Source organism: Dermacentor silvarum, chromosome 8 (genome assembly GCF_013339745.2).
Source record: "Dermacentor silvarum isolate Dsil-2018 chromosome 8, BIME_Dsil_1.4, whole genome shotgun sequence".
In the NCBI taxonomy this organism is placed as follows: Eukaryota; Metazoa; Arthropoda; class Arachnida; order Ixodida; family Ixodidae; genus Dermacentor; species Dermacentor silvarum.
In genome coordinates, this window is record NC_051161.1 from 83,375,795 (window position 1) to 83,396,507 (window position 20,713).

Here is a 20,713-nt window from a genome sequence, read left to right on the forward strand (position 1 = left end):
GTTTGGAAGTGTATGGGGCATGCTTAAGGCTCTCCGCACTCCCGAAGTCTTGAAGAATCCAACGGCAGCATTGTGCTTAGTGACCGGCTGGTCACCGAAAATTCTTGCAGAAGCATTTGCAGTCCTTTTCGTCTCTTCTATGTCAAGTGACATTCCCAGCGGCAACCTTTTATATCTGACAATTCAGAGTACCATAACTTCTTGCTATGGTCCTGCCTGCCAGATGGACGAAGCAGACTTCGCTCTCGAGGAGCTGCGCCACGTGTTCAGTCTCTCCAAGCACCGCACTGCCGCAGGTGAAGACGGTATCACCTAACAAGCCTTAGGAAACATTGATAAGGCTTTTCATGAACGTATGCTAGACGAATATAACGAAGTATGACGGACCTGTCTGATACCCCATGACTGGAAATTATCCGTGGTGATATGGATTTTAAAGTCTGTGTGCTTTGCAAAACAACCCAAGTCCTACCGGCCAATATTACTAGCATCAAATGTTATCAAGCTGATAGAATATATGATACTGTTTCGTCTAGATGTCAGGCTGCAGGAGCTGACGTTTCTTTTTGATGTCATGAGCGGCTTTCGTCGCCGTCGTTCAGCCTTGGACAGCATTGCAGACCTTGCATCATCGCTTGACCTTGCTCGACACTCCGCATATATGCTAATTTTGAACATACAGCAAGATTTCGACTTGGTTTCCCATAAGGAGATTATTATCGCACTTGCGACTGCTGGAATTTCGGTTCGTATACTTCTATTTATTCGCAATTTTCTATCAGAGCGCAGAATGAAAGTGCGCGTTGGAGGACTAATTAGTGAATCTCGAAATGCGTGGTGTTCCGCAAGGCAGCGTTTTATCGCCTCTTGATTTTAACAGCGTTCTTGCTGGGCTTCCAAGACGTTTGCCTCAGTAATGTGACTTCCCAATAGGCATAGCTGTCTATATATATACCGATGACATCGCTCCGTTGATCAGTGGCCCTTCGCATCTTGGCCCACGTCTTCGAACAAACTTGCAGAGAGCTCTGAATGCGACTGCAGAGTACTTGGATGAAGTTGGGTGGCTGATTTCACTTGCCAAGTCGGCTGTAATTGCACACCATCCCAGACAACGTGCTCATCGAACCATGAGCCGACTGTACCTTTGCGAATGGCGAGATTTCAGTACGATTGCTACGACAACACCGTTACCTGGGCGTTATTATTGAAGATCGCCTCTCGTGGCGTCCCGCGGTTAAATCTCTACGGCGCCAATCACAGTCCCTGCTGAAATATGTGGCTGCCTTGACTGTTAGGGGTGCCGGCTGCGATCAAACGACAACGCTACAGGTATATCAATCATCTGTTCTCTCAGGCGTGATGTACGCGTCGCGAGTCCTGAATGTCCCGCCTATACTTCATCTGACAAGCTGTTTGCAGCAGCGTGGAAGCTACGAAGCTCGCGGCGGCGGTGTCCCGGCGCAGCGCCAAATAGTGCGCTCGTCGCACGTTCTGTTCTTTGGTCTAATCACTACAATAGGTATTGTTGTGTACTTATGTAATTCAATACCCGTTAGGAGGCCTTTATCTTCATTATTTTAAGCTCCTTGGCTTTAGTATTGCAATTAGTTTTTGTTTTACTTTCCGCCAAGACCATTGAAGAAATAGTATACCTTGCACATTCTAATATTATGTTGCAAATATGCCGGAAATCATTCCACGGGTTCAGCACTGATTTGAGTTCTATTGATCAGAAAGTAGAGAGCTTTTTTGCATGTAATTAAACTAACGTTGGAAGCAAACGCAAAAAAGACGAAGCGGAGGCTTTCTGTGAAGTAGTGCGCCGTCATTAGCAAACATGGCGTCCGCCGAAGCTGTCGCGTCTCGTGCGTGCCGTTCTTTCACAGTGCAATGTTTCCAGAAAGAGGCGAAGACGTTATCTTTAAACGTCGAACAAAAGTACTACTCAAATAGTGAGGTGCGGTGTACTTGGCGTTAGGCAGCGACAAGCGATTAACGTAAAAACAAAGAAAAAATCGTTAAAAAATGTTTGAGTTCTCGAACTATCTCGCGGTACGGGCGTTCAACAAATTAGGCCACGGCTGATTGCGAGCGCGGACTAACACAGCATGGTGGTAGTCGTCTTCCTGATTGGTTGAAATCCGGCCAGCTCCGGTTGGCCAAGCACTTCTTAATCGGCTGATTTACCGTCCATTCTCTCGCATGGGGACAATGGCGGCATTGTTCAACTCCATTGCTGGCAGTTCTGAAGGTGCTACTTCAGTTGCAGCTCTGGAAGGTTTCAGAAAATGTCTGCTCCCTGTTTACCTTGCAATTCCAGAAATAGAAAAAAAGTCTACACTGCCTGTTGTGGCGCTATTCCATCTGGCCTGTTCACACTTATTCGAGAGATTTGGAGGTTATCTTAAAGTATTTACGACCGCATCTGTACACAGCGATGGTCAAGGCGCCTCTGCAGCTTTCTTGTGACCTTCAACTGGCATCCGACGGGTGTTTCGCATACCGCATCCAGCCTCATCAACGGCTGCGGAGCTGGCAGCGGTCGATACTGATCTTAAGTACGTCCAAGAAGAGTTAAGTACATTGAAGGTTGTCATCCTTACGGACCCCCGCTTTGCCCTCAGCAGACTACAGAGAAGTGACGCTGATCGCCCAGCTGTGCGTAGCATCAGTGAGCCTGCCAGCAGAATTACTTCTCCTGGAGTATCCCTCGTCGGCTAGTGGATACCCTCGCACGTAGGTATCGCCGGAAACGAAGAGGCCGATCGACTCGCTTCCTCTGGTGCTCACAACGAATGTGAATGTCCGGAAATTTTGTGTAGGCTTGACGATGCTCGTCTGTTGATTCGAAGATGCCTGCTCAAGCAGCACCCAGACCAGCGTGTTACAAAAGGATCGTTTCCTCCCCGTGCTCGTGGTCGAGGTTTGCCTCACTGTGCTAGAGCTCTATAGCTCAAGTTAAGGGTTGACGGTGTCCTGGGGTCTCAACGTTTATACCGGCAAGGACGTGTAGAAAGTCCGTCATGAGCTTCTTGCAGTGCCTTCGAGACACTTGAGCAGCTTATATTGCAGTGGCCTACTTTCCTTTCGCAGCGCACGTCGCTACTGAGGGGCTATAGCCTACTTGGCCTGCATGTGTACGACCTTTGATAATTGGCTGTATCCGAGTGGCTGTGCTTCTCGACGCGACGAGGCTCATCGCAACCTGCTTACTTTTACACAAGAAACTGGCTTGGCTTCCCGTTTGTGAGAGACTTTGCAAGGGGGGAAATATTTTTTACCAACTTTTTACATGCTTCTGTAATTAGTGCGACCTGCGTTCTTTTTTTGTGTTCCTGCGTGTATGTGCTGTTCCTACTTGCTACTGCATGCCTAGCTTTACTTTCGTGTTCGTTAAAGCTAAATTATGGGGTTTTGCGTGCCAAAACTACGATTTGATTAGGAAGCGTGCCATAGTGAGGGACTCCGGATTAATTTGGACCACCTGGGGTTCCTTAGCGTGCACCTCAATCTACACGAGTGTTTTCTGCATTTCGCCCCCATCGACATGCGGCCGCTGTGGCCGGGATTTGATCGCAGCGACCTCTTACTTAGCAGCCCAACACCACAACTACTAAGCAACCACGCCTGGCTTTCGTCGTTGTGGCCTGTCATGCTGTTTCTTTCTGCTTCACTTCCCTTCTCCTTATCTTCAACTTACTTTATATCCCCTCCTTCTTAAAGAGTAGGCAGGCTTTGTGCCCCTTTCGGTGACAGTAGCCAGATTGCTCCTTCCCTTTTTCCCTCTTTCTCTGTGTATTTATGTTTTCATATCGAATAATAATAATAATAATAATAATAATAATAATAATAATAATAATAATAATAATAATAATAATAATAATAATAATAATAATAATAATAATAATAATAATAATAATAATAATAATAATAATAAGCACCCATGTTTCAAGGAAATGATGTTCAAGCGGAGCAGGGTTGCAGTATTTAATGATAAAGGAATATCAACTTGCACCTTCTTGTTTACGAGCACAAAATTTGTAGCTCGTGAAATTCTAGCTGTCGAGTGCACTCACTATCCGTGGTGCTTTGGTGATTGTGACCGATCGTTCTGATACCGAATTCAGAACAACGGGGAGAGATCACTTGAGGGCGAGTATTTCTCTGACCTGATCAGCCTTGTCGATGTCACCGGTGAGCCTGGGGTCGCAGTCGCCGTACACGGCGTAGAGTGTCATTCCCGACAGCACGGACAACAGCAGGTTCCCAGCAACGCCAGGGATATTGAGAAGTAGAGCTCTAGGAAAGTACAGGGACAGAAACGCAACGTGAATGCATCGACCGTGCTTACTCGATACCAACAGTTGAAGTTGAAGCAAACAAAGAGAGAGAGAGAGGCTCTTTAATGAACACTGGAGAGGTTTGCCCAGTGACATGCCTAACGTGCCACTCGAGATGGGTATATGAAAAATTAAATTATATGCACAGTGCACGCCACAGATACACAACATACACAAAACTCAACGCAGCACTCAACGAACCAAAGTATCTCATTGAGACCAGTACCTCTAAGCAAGGTTAAAAGTATTTTTGTTGCACGAGATCCACTGGCAGTGTTAGAAGATGAGCGAAGCACGCGTTCCAGCTCAAGGAATGATTGTGTTTGAATGATTGTGTTCTCAAGGAATGATTTTGTTCAGCGCGGACATTAGGGCTGCTCTTTTTAATGTAAATAGACTACCGGTTAAATGTTACAAATACTAAATAATTTGCTATTTGAAGAAGGAAGCACTTGCTTATTTGCTCTGGTTCTAATAAGGCGGTACTAGCGGGTAAGCTACAGCGTACGTGAGTCGATTAAAAACAAGATTGTGAAATCGCGTGCGGTTGCAGGCCACGTGTCTGTCCATATCGAAACATCACGTGCTCAAATTCAGGCGCATGTATTCAGCGCCAGAGCGCGCGTCGCGGCTTCTTGGCGTGGAATCTGGAAAGGAGTAAGGGTGCCAGCGCTAACAGTCGCAAATGCCATTCTATGCTTCAAATTGGGTATCTTGTCGGAGTTGGAAGTTAACCAAAGATCAGTAGGCCGGTTGTCTTTGGGAGCCCACGGTAATACCACAAATGAGGCAGTGCAGGGTAACATGGGTTGGGCCACTTTTGAAGTCAGAGAAGCACAGATCAAAATGAGTTCGTAAAAAGACTCAGGAACATGGGTTAAAACAAATGAACGGCTGAAGTGCACGAGTATCTGTACCTGAAAACCGTGGACACAGAATGGAGGACGAGGTCAAGAAAGTTGACAACCAAGTACAGGATAATCGAAACTTTAAATAGGCAACCAGGAGTCATCATAAAGAAAGTGAGAGAAATAGAGACAGTGAACTGGATGCAAAGATTGGAACCAAAAAGGACCATGGAGATTTACAAGAATGAGAAGAAAGAAATTAGAAGGGAAAATCTGTACGATAACACAAAGGGCAGTGCCGTGCTATTTGAGGCTCGAGCAGGTTGCCTGAGGACCAAAACATACTGGAGCAAATATTCGGAACTAGATGAGACATGTGCATGCTGCAGTAAAGATCCAGAGACCACTCAGCGCATCCTAATGGAATGCGACGGGATTCACCCAGCAAGAACCGTAGGTAACGGACAAATTCCAGGAGCGCTTGGCTTTAAAGTGGAAGGAAACATCAACCGATCAGCCGTAGAGATAAGCAAGAGACGATGAGAGTATTGGTGAAAAAAAAAAGCAGGGAAGAGATTGATACGACCTGATCTCTTAAAATCATAGGTAGCGCTACAAGGTAGATTTTGAAAAAAAAAAGAAAGACTAATGAGAGGTATAGAAAATTGGATCGACAAATGTTAGGCCCAAAGTTAAGAGACAGGAAGAGAGCGGTGTGGATCAGAGAACAAACGGGGATAGCCGATATTCTAGTTGACATTAAGCGGAAGAAATGGAGCTGGGCAGGCCATGTAATGCGTAGGATTGATAACCTTTGGACCAGTAGAGTTACAGAATGGATATCAAGAGAAGGAACGCGTAGTCGAGGACGGCAGAAATTTAGGTGGAACGATGAAGTTAGCAAATTTGCAGGCGCAAGTTGGAATCAGCTAGTGCAAGAGAGGGGTAATTGGAGTTCACAGGGTGAGGCCTTCGTCCTGAAGTACGTGGACATAAATATAGGCTGATGAAGATGATGATGCAAAATTGCTAGATAAAGAACATGTATAGTATACCTGATCAAATCAAGCAGGCTAGGTGACTATTTGTCACCGCCCCGTTTCAAAGGGGCATCCCATTATATCATCATCATCATCATCATCCAGTGGCAGGTTCTCGCGGAGCGTCGGTAGAAGTATCTTCGTCTCTTTCTACTTCAGTTATCTTCTCCATACATATGCGATTTCTGCAAACTAGCTTAACAGGAAAGTTGCGTGTAATATACGCGTACATATACAGTAGTGCACCAGACACATTTATACAATCGTCTGAGGGTGGATAGAAGACTGCTAATGCAAATAGAAAAAAAACGGAGTGACGCCCAAATTAGCCATTAGCCAATCTTTATAGTATGTTGTAAGTTCGGCACATGCATTATATAAAATAGAGCTAACTTGAGCCGCTTGGTACTTGTTATAGGTAGTAACTATACAGAGCATGGGACAGGAGATGCATACAGAAGGGAAAGAAGGAAGACTGCTTATACTGTCAGGTTATAGTAGAAGCTGTGAATCACGAAACGAATTCATTATTGGGCGAACCTGTGCACACAAGAGCAAGTGAAACTCAAAGCACAACGACAACGGCGAGCGCAGTCGGCGATCGTGTGTTCTGCGGATCAGACGCTCGGGCTGTTTATACATAACTTATTGAACCTTCCAGCGTTATCGATGGTGCTTGCGTAAGTTCTAGAATATACAACGCCAATCGCGTCGAGCACGCAGTCTGGTCACACAAGGGTCGGCGATAACATAGAGATAATATAAAACCAGCGATAAGAAAGGCGCATTTTGCGCTGAGCGACAGTCTTCCACAATTGTTAGCCGGTGAAAACGCAGCCACCGGACAAGTACGCGTGTCAATACGAACAAGGGCACAGCGTTTCTTCTATCTCCCCCCCCCCCCTCTCTCTCTCTCTCTCTCTCTCTCTATATATATATATATATATATATATATATATATATATATATATAGTGAGGCTAGTAACTGACTTGATTCTATGCTGCAACTTTCAAGGCATGGCACATGTGGCTTGCCTTTTAGACATCATCATCACCAGCATCAGCCTATATTTATGTCCACTGCAGGACGAAGGCCTCTCCCTACGATCTCCAATTACCCCTGTCTTGCTCTAGCTGATTCCAACTTGCGCCTCCGAATTTCCTAACTTCATCACCCCACCTAGTTTTCTGCCGTCCTCGACTGCGCTTCCCTGCTCTTGGTATCCATACACGAAGCGGTGTAATTTCAGTGTTGATCATTATTTCGACGGGCACTTGTGCGTACTAGAGACGAGGCATTCAGCGAAAGGTCTCTGCATAGCACACATTTCCAACGTAGGCGAAACAAAGCGCACTGGAATTCGCCAGTGCAGCCACCAACCTGCGCGCGCTCTCGAGCGACTTCATGCTGGAGTAGCGCTGCACCTGCGTCTGGCTGGAGCAGTAGGTGACCATCCAGATGACCGTGTAGCCGAGCAGCACGTTCCACGAGGTGTAGGTATCGTACACGCTCGTGCTGAAGCTGAATAGGCCGAGCGGGGATGCCAAACGGTATTAATTTCGTCTGCGTAAACACTATGGGTCAACCGAATCGACTCGAAATTTCTACATTGATTCTGCAAATGCCACGACGGCTCCCCCCAGTTGGCATTGTTACTTCTTTTGTATATTTCACCCATTCCTTCAAATGCTTGTCTTTTTTTGGCTGAATACTCACGCGCACATTGTTGCAAGTATATTGTTCCGCCTACTGCGCTGCTCACAGATTCAAGCTCACCGATTCACGCCTTAGTGGGGGACACCGGAATAATTTTGACCACCTGGGGTGTTGCGCAGCCAATGCACAGTACACGGGCGTGTTAGCATTTTCCCCCCATCTTTTACTGAAAGAACTAAATGTACGTAAATAAAGAACCCGCTTTTATGTGCGAGTTCAGAAAAAAAAGGAAGGTATGTCGCAGAAGTGATAGTACAGTTTGTTTCTGCTATGTTTTTTTTTTTTTTGCAAATGCAGACATATATTGCGAAGCATGCTTACTACATAGAAAAGTAAATGCTTACCATTTAATGCGCACATAGAAAGGTTTCATGCGTTTTGCGGACGGGCTTTTATGCAAGTATTTGCAAGGTTTTAATTGCAGTTTTTTTTTTCTTATTCGGCGTCATTGTGCGTTTGCAGCTTACTGTGATCTTACTTGGCGTATATCACTCGACCTCCATCGCTGGCGATCCGCCACATGTTTTCAAAGCCTCCCAAATGTTGCAGGCCCTGCGAATTAAACGGCACGCTTGGATGTCAACGCATCAAAAATGTTTTGCGCTTTGTTTTCCCAACGCATCTTCGCGATCATGTGTATAAAATGTGCATTACTGAGAGCCTCGATTTTTATAGTTATCATTATTAGTTAATATTTCTAAGAGTTAGTATTAGTTAGTAAATTACATATTTTAAAAAGAACGAAAGAGAGAAAGGAAGGCTTTGGTTGGAACGCACGTGCTCGTCTATTGCATGTATGGTACCTGCAGTAGCAAGGCTTCAACCAGGGAATTAAGCCCGACTGAAATACATCGATGTGTTGACTCGCTGGCTTTACCCGCGGGAACTGACGAACAAAAATTGCTGTGACTTGTGATGCCAGATACGGTTGTTAAAGCGAAGTAGACTTGCGCTTTCTAGACGTAGGTCCTGCTTGGCAAAGAGAGCTACATTATGGAAGAGGATAAATCGTTGAATTATTGTGAAACTCCCATTTGTTTTTGTTTTTTTCGTTGGCATTCTGATGTGTTTTAAAAGGAATCAGTGGAGTCAGCTCCACTGTTTTGTTCATGTCTTAATCATCAGTCGCAATTTCTCGACGCACAAAAATGAAAAAAAAATATCACTGGCGAGCGAAAGATAGCTATTGTACTGCACAATATCACGAGAACTATGCTCATGTTTGCATCGCGCGAGCTTCATTTCGTGGTTAAAAACTTTCCAATTTGTCAATTGCCTTTCGGAATTCACGTGCACGAATCCGTACCGGTGCTGTCGGCAGTATCGGCGCGGGACAAATAGAAATGAATAACATTACGAAAGAAATTCTCACAACAAATGGACCCGAGGCAGTACAGAGTGAGGAGTTAGCTTTGACGATCTGCGGCGTGATTTGCACGGAAACCTTATGCATTACGACACCAACAATTCAAGCGAGACTCACCGAGACGATGACCATGATGTATCCGGCGAACATGAGCACCATTTGAACCACGTCCGTCCAGATGACAGCTTTGATGCCGCCCTGTATGCCGCGCCACCATTGTATACATACCGCCCGCGTAGTACACAGTACATTGCCGCTAACTGACTCAGCTGCCTATAGTTCGCGCTAGGGGGTCCTGCTGACTACGACTGCCTGTAGCTGCGCAATTTCTGCCGTGGCCGGCGTGTTCCTGAACACCGCACACGAGAGAACGCGGTTCATGGTCCGTCCCGCCCGACTTAACGACACTGACTAAGGCCTCTGTTCATCGTGACTCGGAGTGCAAACCGATCCAACCACCTTACACCAACCCCTAGCGCGTGGTCAAAAGTATTTCTGACTTATTGGCTCTAGACATCCGCGGTCGGGCGACATTATCTCTATCGTATTATGGAGGCAGCGTTCTGCGAGTCTGCCGCGGCCCATTCACTCAAGGATGCTGACGCCGTGTCGTACTGCTCCGCCCTCTTAAAAAAAAAAAAAAAAAAAAAAAAGCTGCTTCCGTCCGCGCTCTTTTCATCTTTAATTTCTCTCTCACACACTGGTCTTCACTTCAGCTGAGGTCAGTTCACTTCATTTGAGTTTCAAAAAGAAACTAAAAGCACCAAAAAGGAATTTAGCGCTGTCCACACCACTGCCTCACTGGCCTTGAAGCTTTTATGCATGTCGCAAAGTGTCGCCGGTACAATCTGCGCGTTTTTCATGCTCCTTTAGGCACTGTTGTGCGAAACCAATTTGAATATGCAAGAATAGAACCGGACTAAGAGTATAAAGTGAGCTAAAAGCTAGGAACAGTATATGGTTTATAATACAACGAAAAATTCAAACTCACGCTACACTAATCGAGCAAAGTTGTCGCTTCAGCCCAATTATGTACAATAATATTATCGTGTTAACCCTCTCAACCTTGAATTGTTTCCTTTACGCAAATATAGTTTCGCTTGACATATTTAATGTTAAAAAGCTCTCAGAAGCATGATACGAAAAGAAAAAAAACTAATTTCGCAATTTTTAATAAGGTTTAGTGGTGAGTAGTTTGTGTTACCCTTGACAATAAAAAAAAAAAACATTGCATATGTGGCATAATAAATTCCGCAGCTTGATTGTTCACACAGTTCCCTGCCCCCTGCTCAGTTTTCTCTACGGAAATTTGAAGTTGGGCTGAATAGTGCAGAGAAATTTCTCGAAAAGACAGAAGAGAAGCGTTCCAAGACAAAAATGCACAAAGCGATGTTTCTTTCTGTCGTGTGTTTTGACTTACGCGTTTCGCATTTCGCATTGCATTTCGCACTGCACTTCGCCCCAATTGAAATGCGGCCGCCGCGGCCGGGATTTCAGCCCGGGACCTCGTGCTTCGCAGCGCAACATCATATATCCACTCAACCACCGTGGCGGGTCTGAACAGTTATACAACTAGAATATGTAAAAAAAGCATGGGCGAGTTATTCAGCCAATCAGGAAATACGCGTTGGATAATGCTAAAGTAACGATTGCATGTGTTACAGAAATTGAACTTTGTTCTGAATAGCAGAAGACTCTTTGAGTACGTGCGTAGTATACTTACTACCAATACTTACTATGGCGGTGTAGAATGTGCATACTGAAGCCGTTAAGGAGGATGGACGACCACACTGGTATGCCAGTCACTGTAAGATAAATGTAGCGGCATTGTCAAGTGATAGCATTATAGGCGGACGTGACCCACTTTGGAGGTGTAACGCTCCCATGAGAAAAAAAATATGGGCCGTCTAGCACACTGTCTCAGACTGCTAGCTGCCATGAGTGAAGAACGCGAGAAACTTGCCCGTGACGCACGCGACAGACGTTTCGAACATTGGCTTTGGCACAGCAAAAGCATGCGTCTGATCGTAGCCTAATGGTTAGAGCAATAGGCTGCTGTGCTGGAAGACAGAGATTCGATCCAATTAAATCATTCGCAAATTTATATATAGCATTATAGGCGGATATCACCCACTTTGGACCCGCCGTGGTTGCTCAGTGGCTATGGTGTTGGGCTGCTGAGCACAAGGTCGCGGGATCGAATCCCGGCCACGGCGGCCGCATTTCGATGGGGGCGAAATGCGAAAACACCCGTGTACTTAGATTTAGGTGCACGTCAAAGAACCCCAGGTGGTCCAAATTTCCGGAGTCCCCCACTACGGCGTGCCTCATAATCAGAACTGGTTTTGGCACGTAAAACCCCATAATTTAATCACCCACTTTGGAGGTATCTAACAAAAAACTCGAGATAGTTTGAGCGTACGGGGGAACGTCACAGTGCGCGCGAAAATCGCGAGATTGTAAGAGATACGAAGTATAGAAACGTTACTTTGATAAGAGAGCGTGGAAGCAAGCCTGTGACGCACGCACGCACAATTGGCGAGTCATCATATTCTAAGTATGCTATTGCACACTTTTAGAGTTAGAGGTGCTGAGTTCTAGCCTAAGTTTTGTTCTTCGGAAGCTTTTCCATCTCCATGCAGTGCTGAAGTGGGGGGCTAAGGATGCCTTGGAAGCATCACATCTTCACAGACCGGTCTGATACTTAATGAAACAGGGGCTAGCGAATGAGCAGTCAATAAGCTTTCGACACATACTGTCTCAGCTCAGCTGTCTGGACAGTCAGGATACTGTTCTTGTTTTTGGTTTTTAATTCTGGAAGTATAGCGCAAACAACTTTGCTGATTAAGTTTCGATGATTTCAGAATTTCCGTCTCCTGCGTGTCCCAACGGAAGTAACCACGAGGTTGCGGAGTCTCAATAAGGATATGAAAAAAAAATGAAGAAAAAATATGCTACCTTTAGGGCTTTGACCATGTCACAACTCAAATAAGGGCCAATCTCCAGAAGCGTGGCACTTGTAAGACATGCCACAAAATAGAGCGTTTAACTTCTTGGAAGGGAGACATAATTAATTTTTGAAGCAACGTTTTGTTACACATAAATCGCTGCTTATCTGGAATAGAGTAACCAATATGGTGCACCAGCTAGTTGTGTATTTTGGAAATGCTAGGCCACTAGACCTTGTTGTAGTCAGTGCTGGAATACATTTTAGCCGAACATGCCGTGCTACTTTCGTTGGGTAAGGAGGAACGGGGCAGGAAGGTTTTGTGAAGAGGCGGGCAGTAAAAGTAGAAAAATGAACAACTAAAAACAGCATTAGTGATGACATCCACAATTGTAACAGTGGAAGAGTTGACGGCTTATTACAGGGCAACCGGCGTCGCACAGATTAGAGCTTAACGAGAAAGCCAGTGTCTAAACTCTGTGACACAAGGGCTTGAAAAGACAAAATCCAAAGCCTATCGCTGCTTTAAACGGGAAATGTGTAACCTGCACTGCTTGTAAGCGTCGGCAGAACACGGTATAGGTTCAGCTCCCGCTCGCAACAACAGGGTCATTCCAGTAAATTATGTTCCACAGTTAGAAATCTCAAGTTCCTTCCGCAGTAGCAGTGGTTCAGTTATTCCGCGGTTATCCCTACGCCCGGTGGCCTGAGCACATGCACTCCGAGCCGTGTGCTCTTCGAATGTAGAAAAAATGAATATGTTACCCTTACCCGATCCAAGAGCCAGCGCAGGGCCGTAGAGCACAACGCCCATGTAAAGCAGCTGCAAAATCGAGGGAGAATTCAGCAGATTCGTTGTGTGCACACGCAAAGTTGCACCGGTTAGTCAAATATAAACGTTACAGACAATGGCTATGTCTGTTGCGTATAATGAACGCCAGAAAGAGCCCTTGCGCTGTTGTTCAAAATGTGCCAGCTTAATTAAAGCTATAATGCAGCTCAAGGGCACAGTCACAAAAAATTAAAGAGCCATTTCACTCTGTGAAGGTGGATGGCCAGCGAAGTTGTTTAGCGCATGACACAGAGGTTACGCAGAATTTTCAGTAAATGCACGAAAATATTTTTTTGTCCTGATGGGGGTCATTGTGACGATAGGTACGCACACACATTCGCGTATCACTTCTGTTACTAAATGCGTCCGTCACGTAAGACAATGAATGGCTCATACCTCCTTAAGCAATGGCTCATACCCCCGTAAACGCGGCCTCCCCATTACGACAACAGAAGAGAAGGGAAATTCTATGCTGGAATCATGAGCGGCAACGGAGCCAGCTGTGGAAGAAGACGTCGACACTCGAGCTATTGTTGATGATGATAGTTATATCCGTGCGGACGCCATAAAATCCCGGAACCTAGCCATAGGCACCTCCGCTGTAAAAAGGACACATTTACACTAATCACAGACGTCACAAATCCCTGAGACGCCTGTCTATGCGTCTTTTTTGTGGTTGTGTTCTTGCACTACGTTATATCTTTGAATGGTTAAACACCAGCTCACCCATCGACTTGTCCTGCATGCAGTATATTGTGCCAATTTAGGAATAATTGGAAAACCAGGAAATGGTGTGCTGGGGCGGTGGTCTATAACCGGCTACCGGCACCGAGATTTATGAAACCGGTTGTGCCTCTGCAAAGTCGGCCAAGTCGCAATACCAGGAGTCTGTTCTAATTCTGGCCAGCATTGGAGACAGTACGTGTTGACAGCCAAGAAGACGGCTTCGGGTTCAAGAAACGTAGTACATTTGGAAATCGCCTTAGTTATTTCACGCTACCTCACACCGGAAAGAAAAAAGCTAAGAAAAACACATATTATCGCTATGTTTTAACTGTTTTCATGTGGGAATTTATGAAGAACACAACGTAACTTACATTAAGTGCGTAGGAAATTGTGAATACGTTTTCTTGTGTGTAGACGACCTTCCCGTCGAGTTTCCAAGCATTCTGCTCAGTCGCCGTCTTGTTTGAACAGAAAAGTATAGCCTGCATCGTTTTTTATTCGATGCTGCCTTGGCTAAGCCGTATTTCTTGTCGGCTTCGTCAGAATTGGAACGACATGATGTCCGCTTAGCTGTCTACTTAACTATTTACGGCGAGCATTGGAACGCAACCTAGAATCGTAAACCGTCGTAAAAGTATTTATATATATATATATACTATATATATATATATTATATATATAGCGTGGAACAGTCGCTGATCAGAGTAGAGCTGTAGATCAGGAAATGAATATGGGATCGCAAACGTGACTGGGCCATAAAAAGTAAACTATACATATAAAGGTTAACCACTCCTCGGCCTACACCCTTCACTATAGTATATAGTGTATTTGAAGAAACACGCTCTCATTACATTCTTTTCCTTTTTTTTGGGGGGGGGGGGCAGTAACGGTGTGTCCAAAATCCAACTCCTAATTCTCGAGCTATCCACTACCTCATAAAACGCGTCTACTCTGCCTGGGACGATCAAGGTAAATGTAGTCCGCGGAGTTTATGGGAACCCTTCAAAATGAAACTGAGTGCGAAAGCATTAGTCTTTATTTTTTAATCGGCGCATTTGACAAGTTGCGAACGTTTCATTTACCCGGAGTAATTTCCCATCTTGAGAATATCTCATCACAAGTTATACCTTATGTCTTATTCATAAAGCACGCCGCAACGCACAGCCTGAAAGCGGCTAGAAAACGAAATGTGTCGGGAGGTTATCAATGTGGGAGTGGTCTGTCAAAGCAATGAGGTTCTAGTCAAGAACCCAAACGTAGTACCGGATGCGGCATATTCTTCTCTTTCTGCGTAGCGATAGTCAGCTAGATGGCCCGTACGAGATACTCGACGGCTATGAATGAATAACATCGCGCTGGAGGATAGTTGTGGCAAAGCGAAGCAACAGAAGCTAAAATAATGAAAGTTTAAAATAAAAAAAGCAGTTTTATAATTTTGTGAACGACAGTAACGCCGGCAGGTTCCGCCCAAGCTCCGTAAGTGGAATGGGGGCCTCTTATTTTCGCGCATCTCGACCATAGCGCATAATGACATGAAGACTATCGGCAGCAACTATGACTGAAAATTTAAGAACAGCTGAAAACTGACTTTCACTTACCGTTGACATTATAAAAACGACAGACGCGATATTTCTGATGGCCGTTGACATGAACCTCTTCTCCAAGTACTGGGAGAGAGAGAAAAAAAACATGCATTTCACCTGTTGGGCTTCATTTCATATGCATAGCCTATTCAGTGGCTTTTTACGTCACTTTCTTGTGTTACCGACCGCAAAACTGGCGTAAAACAGATGACATAATAGAAATTACGAACATCCCACGCACTTTTAGAATTAATGTTATGCAAAGCATGTCGCAGGTAGCCGGGTACCCAGCATTATGTGGGGTTCCATAAAGCGTTACCAGGTGGACGAACGCATTCGCGTAAGGGTAGCCGCTAAGTGTCAGACGGTATAGTGCGAGTTTGACGTCTGTGTCAAGACGACGGCTACGACGGTCCCGTGAAGGCGACAGCATGATTTCTACTCCTCCAGCTGTTGGACGCCATGTTTACGTCATGCCGGTGGTTGGGTACTAAACGAGCACATGCGAGTGAAACACAGACTGCCACGCCATTAGACACTACGTGTTATACAATCGTAGGTACCTATGTTTTTGTCTTGTGGTGAATGTAAAGAAGTAGATGGCCTTTGTGCAGCGGCAATGAAACGTTAAAACATGTGTGACCTGAACCGATCATGAAGGCGGTTCAATGTCGCGCAGCTTCTGCGTAACTATAACTGCTACGATGAAAGAACAGCGGCATGTGGGCTGGTCCCGAAGGTAGTGCAGTCTAACACAGGGTCGCGAAGCGTGAGCTGCCACGAGGGAAGAATCCGAGAAACTTGCCCGTGACGCAGGCACCCAAACGTCTCAAGGTCTAGTTGGCTTTGGCACGAGAGAAGTATTTGTGCGATCGCGACCTACTGGTTAGGGCATCGGGATGCTGTGCTGGAAGTCGGACGTTCGATTTTATTGTTGGCCGCACATTTATATGTAATGAACAAGTCTGAAACAAGGCGAGGGATGAACCTACATGTACCTTAAGAGTGCCTGGGATATGAGTCAAAGAATGCTTCGCAAAAAATCAGTGGTGAATTAGCGGTATAAGTGCGAGAAAAAGGTGTCAGCATTACGTCGCAACTCCTTGGGGTCCCGGATCCATGATTGAAAAAGGCGTTCACCAGATTGCAAAGTGTTGTTAAGGAGCTTACTCAACACACACTCTTCGAGGAGCCAAGTGCAACTCACGGTGCTCCCGAATAAGCTCTGCCAACCCCTCTCCCCCTCTTCCACGTGACCGGCTTTCCGCACTTCAGAAACACACACTATTTTACACTCCAACATTCCTCATGCTAACGCTACAAAAAAATAAAATAAATAAAGTGTGCTTCCCAGCTCACCGCGCACGTCCTACGATTTGCTGCCGGGCATGTGGTTCCACTAATACTCTGGGAGGGCGTAAGCAGGGTAAAACCAAGTTGCGGGGATAGCAAGGAATGACAAAAGTGTAGCCGTTTTTTAAATGCCACCGGCCCTGCTATTTTAATATCCGATTAATCTGAATTCTATCACGCGATGTGTGTAAAGTTTTGTCCTTGCGGGCTTCAGGCTTTACGTAGTACATGCGGTGTGCTTCAGACGCTGTCCAAATGTCTTTTCATACGTGCATGCGTGCTAAAAAGACGTGTTTGTGAAAGTTGCCTCCTCTGCAATAATAAACGTATTGAGCAGAAGCAAACCTCAAGTATTCGCTTTGTTTTACAGGCAAGAGCTGGTGCACTTGAAGTATGGTATTTTCGAGAGTATAATTCACCCCCATGTATGGACCACACCCTCAGTTACAACCTTCGGGAGAGAGCGATAGGGAAAACATCAGCCCCGTATAAACTTCGCAAACACGGAGATAAATGTCATCAAATGCTCCAGTGCATGTAAGGGTGTACGTACATGCACTGTACATAACGCATAACTACCACTCACGGTGTCTGTACAACAATTTTAACGCATCGCGGCATTACGTACGTTACGGTATTATGGCTGATTCGCTCATATTAACAACCGACGCTTGCGGCACTTCAGCAAGCCTATAATGTAGTCTATAATATAGTCTATAAAATGAAAGCCAAACCAAGATTATATAAATTACTTCGTTTTGCAGACTCAGTCACTGGCGCTCTTACAGCTGCTTCGTTTTGAAGCATGCTCCGGTTTCACGGCAATACGAGTGCTTTTGCCGTGAAGCCACACCGCGCTTTTATTAAAAATGCATTGCAGTAAACCTTTGTACCACGCGGCAAAAACAGTGGCACATAGTATGTACGCCACGCATTGCTTCTACTCCTCAAACTGCATGTATGTATAGTGGTAACGCCCGTGGAAATGCAGCATTTCTGTGTGGGTTCCAAACATTGTCACCATAGTAGTGGTAGACTTATTATAAATATATGCTTATTTTCACATTTTTAAGGCCTATCAAAGAGGTCTGGCTTCGCGTCCCAGCCAGTGGTGCAAGCACGGAATACTCAAAGCCAATGACACCTCCCATGAAGGACTAATGATCGCAGTATTCTCCGCGACGACCGCGGAGAAAAAAAGACCATTAAAACCCGCAGAAAATATCACATGCAACTCTTCTTTTGCAGGTAACAGCTATGAACTCCAGAATTTCGCGGCGAGCATGGAATGACAGCAGCCGATAAACTAAACAATAAATGTAAGGCTAACCCTTAGGGCTGTTTTCGGCTCGTAAATTTCCTTACCTTTGTACATAACGACGCGGGTGTGTGTTACGCAAAAACAAAAAAAATCCGCCACTTTTACTGCGCAAGGAACTGATGAGCTATGATTTACCAGGATGCTCGTGCAGCCTCACCACACCCGAACCCTCGGAAACGAAAATAAAGCAAGAAAAAAGTTAACAAATTTGCGCTGGTTCAAACCAACAAAGCACTTTGAAGCGGATGCTACAAAACCATTTTTTTTTCGTCTTCTGGGGAAAGAATAAAATGCATTATAAGCTTACATTTCCAGTTCAGAAGATGGCTTTAACGAGCCAGTTTAAAGATAGCGCCAGAAAAAATAAGACTCCACGTGCATCCCCCGAAATTTCTGTATAGCAGACAACTGCCTGCCCAGACCTCCATACCCCAACCCCACCCCAATATAACTTTCTGCCCTCCGTTCAAACTAAAGTACCCACACAAGAATCCTGAGCCTTCACAATCCCTCCTGTGTGTTTCGCTGTGGGGTTGCACGCCTCTGGAGGAGGTCTTCCTCACTCAAACATCTGACGGGTTGAACTACAAATTTCAGCATGTAATTAATAACCCGCACCGCCAATTAGACGAATTAGCCTGCTTGCAGATACACAAAGGGACAACTATTACAGAGCAGCGCACAGTGGCGTTCATGCGAAGACCACTCTTGAGTAGTGCTTAGGTGAACCACATTAGTTTGGCTGAATGACTAGATTTCATAGGTCATGTGAATGGGGTACACTGCGCAATCGAGCTCTTTAGCGTAGTGTTTTACTAGGAGCTACCGATTCTGTGTTTTTCAGCTTTTTTAACTAGGCTGTAACGCCTTTCATTGTAGGAAGTAAACGCGGTTGCAATTTAGATATCCGCTTTGAGAGCGAAAGACGACGGTGTACGAGAAAGCAACATGTGTGACCGGGCTAGTTGGTAATCCATTGTGAGAAACAGCGCACCAGATAATGGATCCCTGAAAGAAGAAATGAACCCAAGCGCATGTGTCCGATTCTTCTCCCAGTCCTCCGCGCGTTGGTGCACTGTTGCTTACCACGGTCTAGATAATAGTTCTAAAATGGTTCGTATAGGTTTGATATGGTTCTTTGGTTCGAGAACTGAGGGCGTTCAAGGAGAAAAAAAATATATATCTAATGAAGAGCGTCGTACAAACCTCGTTGATGCTTGTTATGTCCATCTTGTAGTACATGGGAAGGAATACGAAAGCAGCGACAACGATGGACACAGTAGAAGATATGGCGCTGATCCATAAAGTCGAGCCACGGAGGAACACCTCCGATGGTTGTCCAAGGATACCGATAGAGGACAGGTAGCTGGCCATCATGGACAGGGACACGGGCAGCCAGCTGAGCTGCCTGTTTCCTGTCATGAAGTGCTTGCTGGACTTCTTCCGACGGTCTTGCCACGCAACGAAGATGCCGATGCCGGCCGAGAGCGACAGGAACCCCATGAGCACGACGTAGTCCAGCACGGCAAAGTTGGGAACTGCCATTTTCCTTCGCGTGTTCCAGGAGTGGCGTAGTGCACCGCAGATTCGTGCCCGAGCAGTAGTCTTCAGCCAGAATGACTACTTTCGGACTTTCGCTTTTATTCCACGCGACTCGTTTGTACTCTGTTGTCGCAATGCCCTAACACTTTTTTTAGCTCAGTTGTAACGTTCCACCACTGCCGTCCATTTTGTTTATTCACTGCATGTCTTCATATGTCGTTGCCGTGCATTCACCTCTGCCATGTTGTCATCACAATTGCATTTGGCCATGTCCTGTCATCTCTTCCCACTGCAGCTCCTTGCTGTTTATGTCTGCTGTGTTCAAGCCTTTTGGTCGTCTTCTGTCTCTTTTAAATGCGATTATTCGTCCTTGTCTCGAGTTCCACTCGTTAGGCATACGGCATCGTGTTCCAGATTAGCTCCGATGGTCGGTGATTCCTCCTGTAGACGTTTGAGTCAGGCTCTTCCCCTGTCTTCACTCAGTCATGGCCTAGGAGTTTTCACTTGTCCCTTGGTAGTTACAATGGAGTTGATTAACCGTCTTCACTCACTTTAGCCCTCTTGATTTCGAAATAATCTTTATACTTAGTCAACCCGTTCGCCTCTCTCTATGCAGCTCCCTCTGTTGCATGTTCCTGGAAACACGTTTTAGTTCTCTTCCTCCAGATGTTTGTTCTGTGAGATAATTAAACAGAGAGATAGAGAGACATGCTAATTTGTAGCCAGCTAGTCCTTAAAAAAATGAAAAAAGAGGTTTCACTGTCGTAACGTTTATCAAAGTAGTACCAATTAGTGAATAAAATAGGCAAATGGCGTATGCAACTTGACGTGACGCCATTTGCGACCACTTAGCCAATGCAAGCAAAGTAATGTCGGAAAAGGGAGATCATGTGCACACAATTATTTCTGCCAGAAAGGCGATATTGTAGCAGCAATTTGATTTGGGCGAGGTGGTTCATCTCGAAGGTATGTTGAAGTAGCGCGGTGGGACGAGGACGAAAAAATACACACAACAGGATGCTAGTCCTGTTTTGCATGTTTTTTCGTCCTCGACCCATCGCGCTACTTCAATATACCTGCAAAGTTGTGTTTCTA

At 45.4% G+C, this 20,713-nt stretch overlaps 1 pseudogene; it reads right to left on the minus strand.

Annotated features, from left to right (window-relative positions):
• Window positions 1-20,120, minus strand: part of LOC119461523 (sodium-coupled monocarboxylate transporter 2-like) — a 243,821-nt pseudogene extending 223,701 nt beyond the window's left edge.
• Window positions 20,121-20,713: the final 593 nt, after the last annotated feature.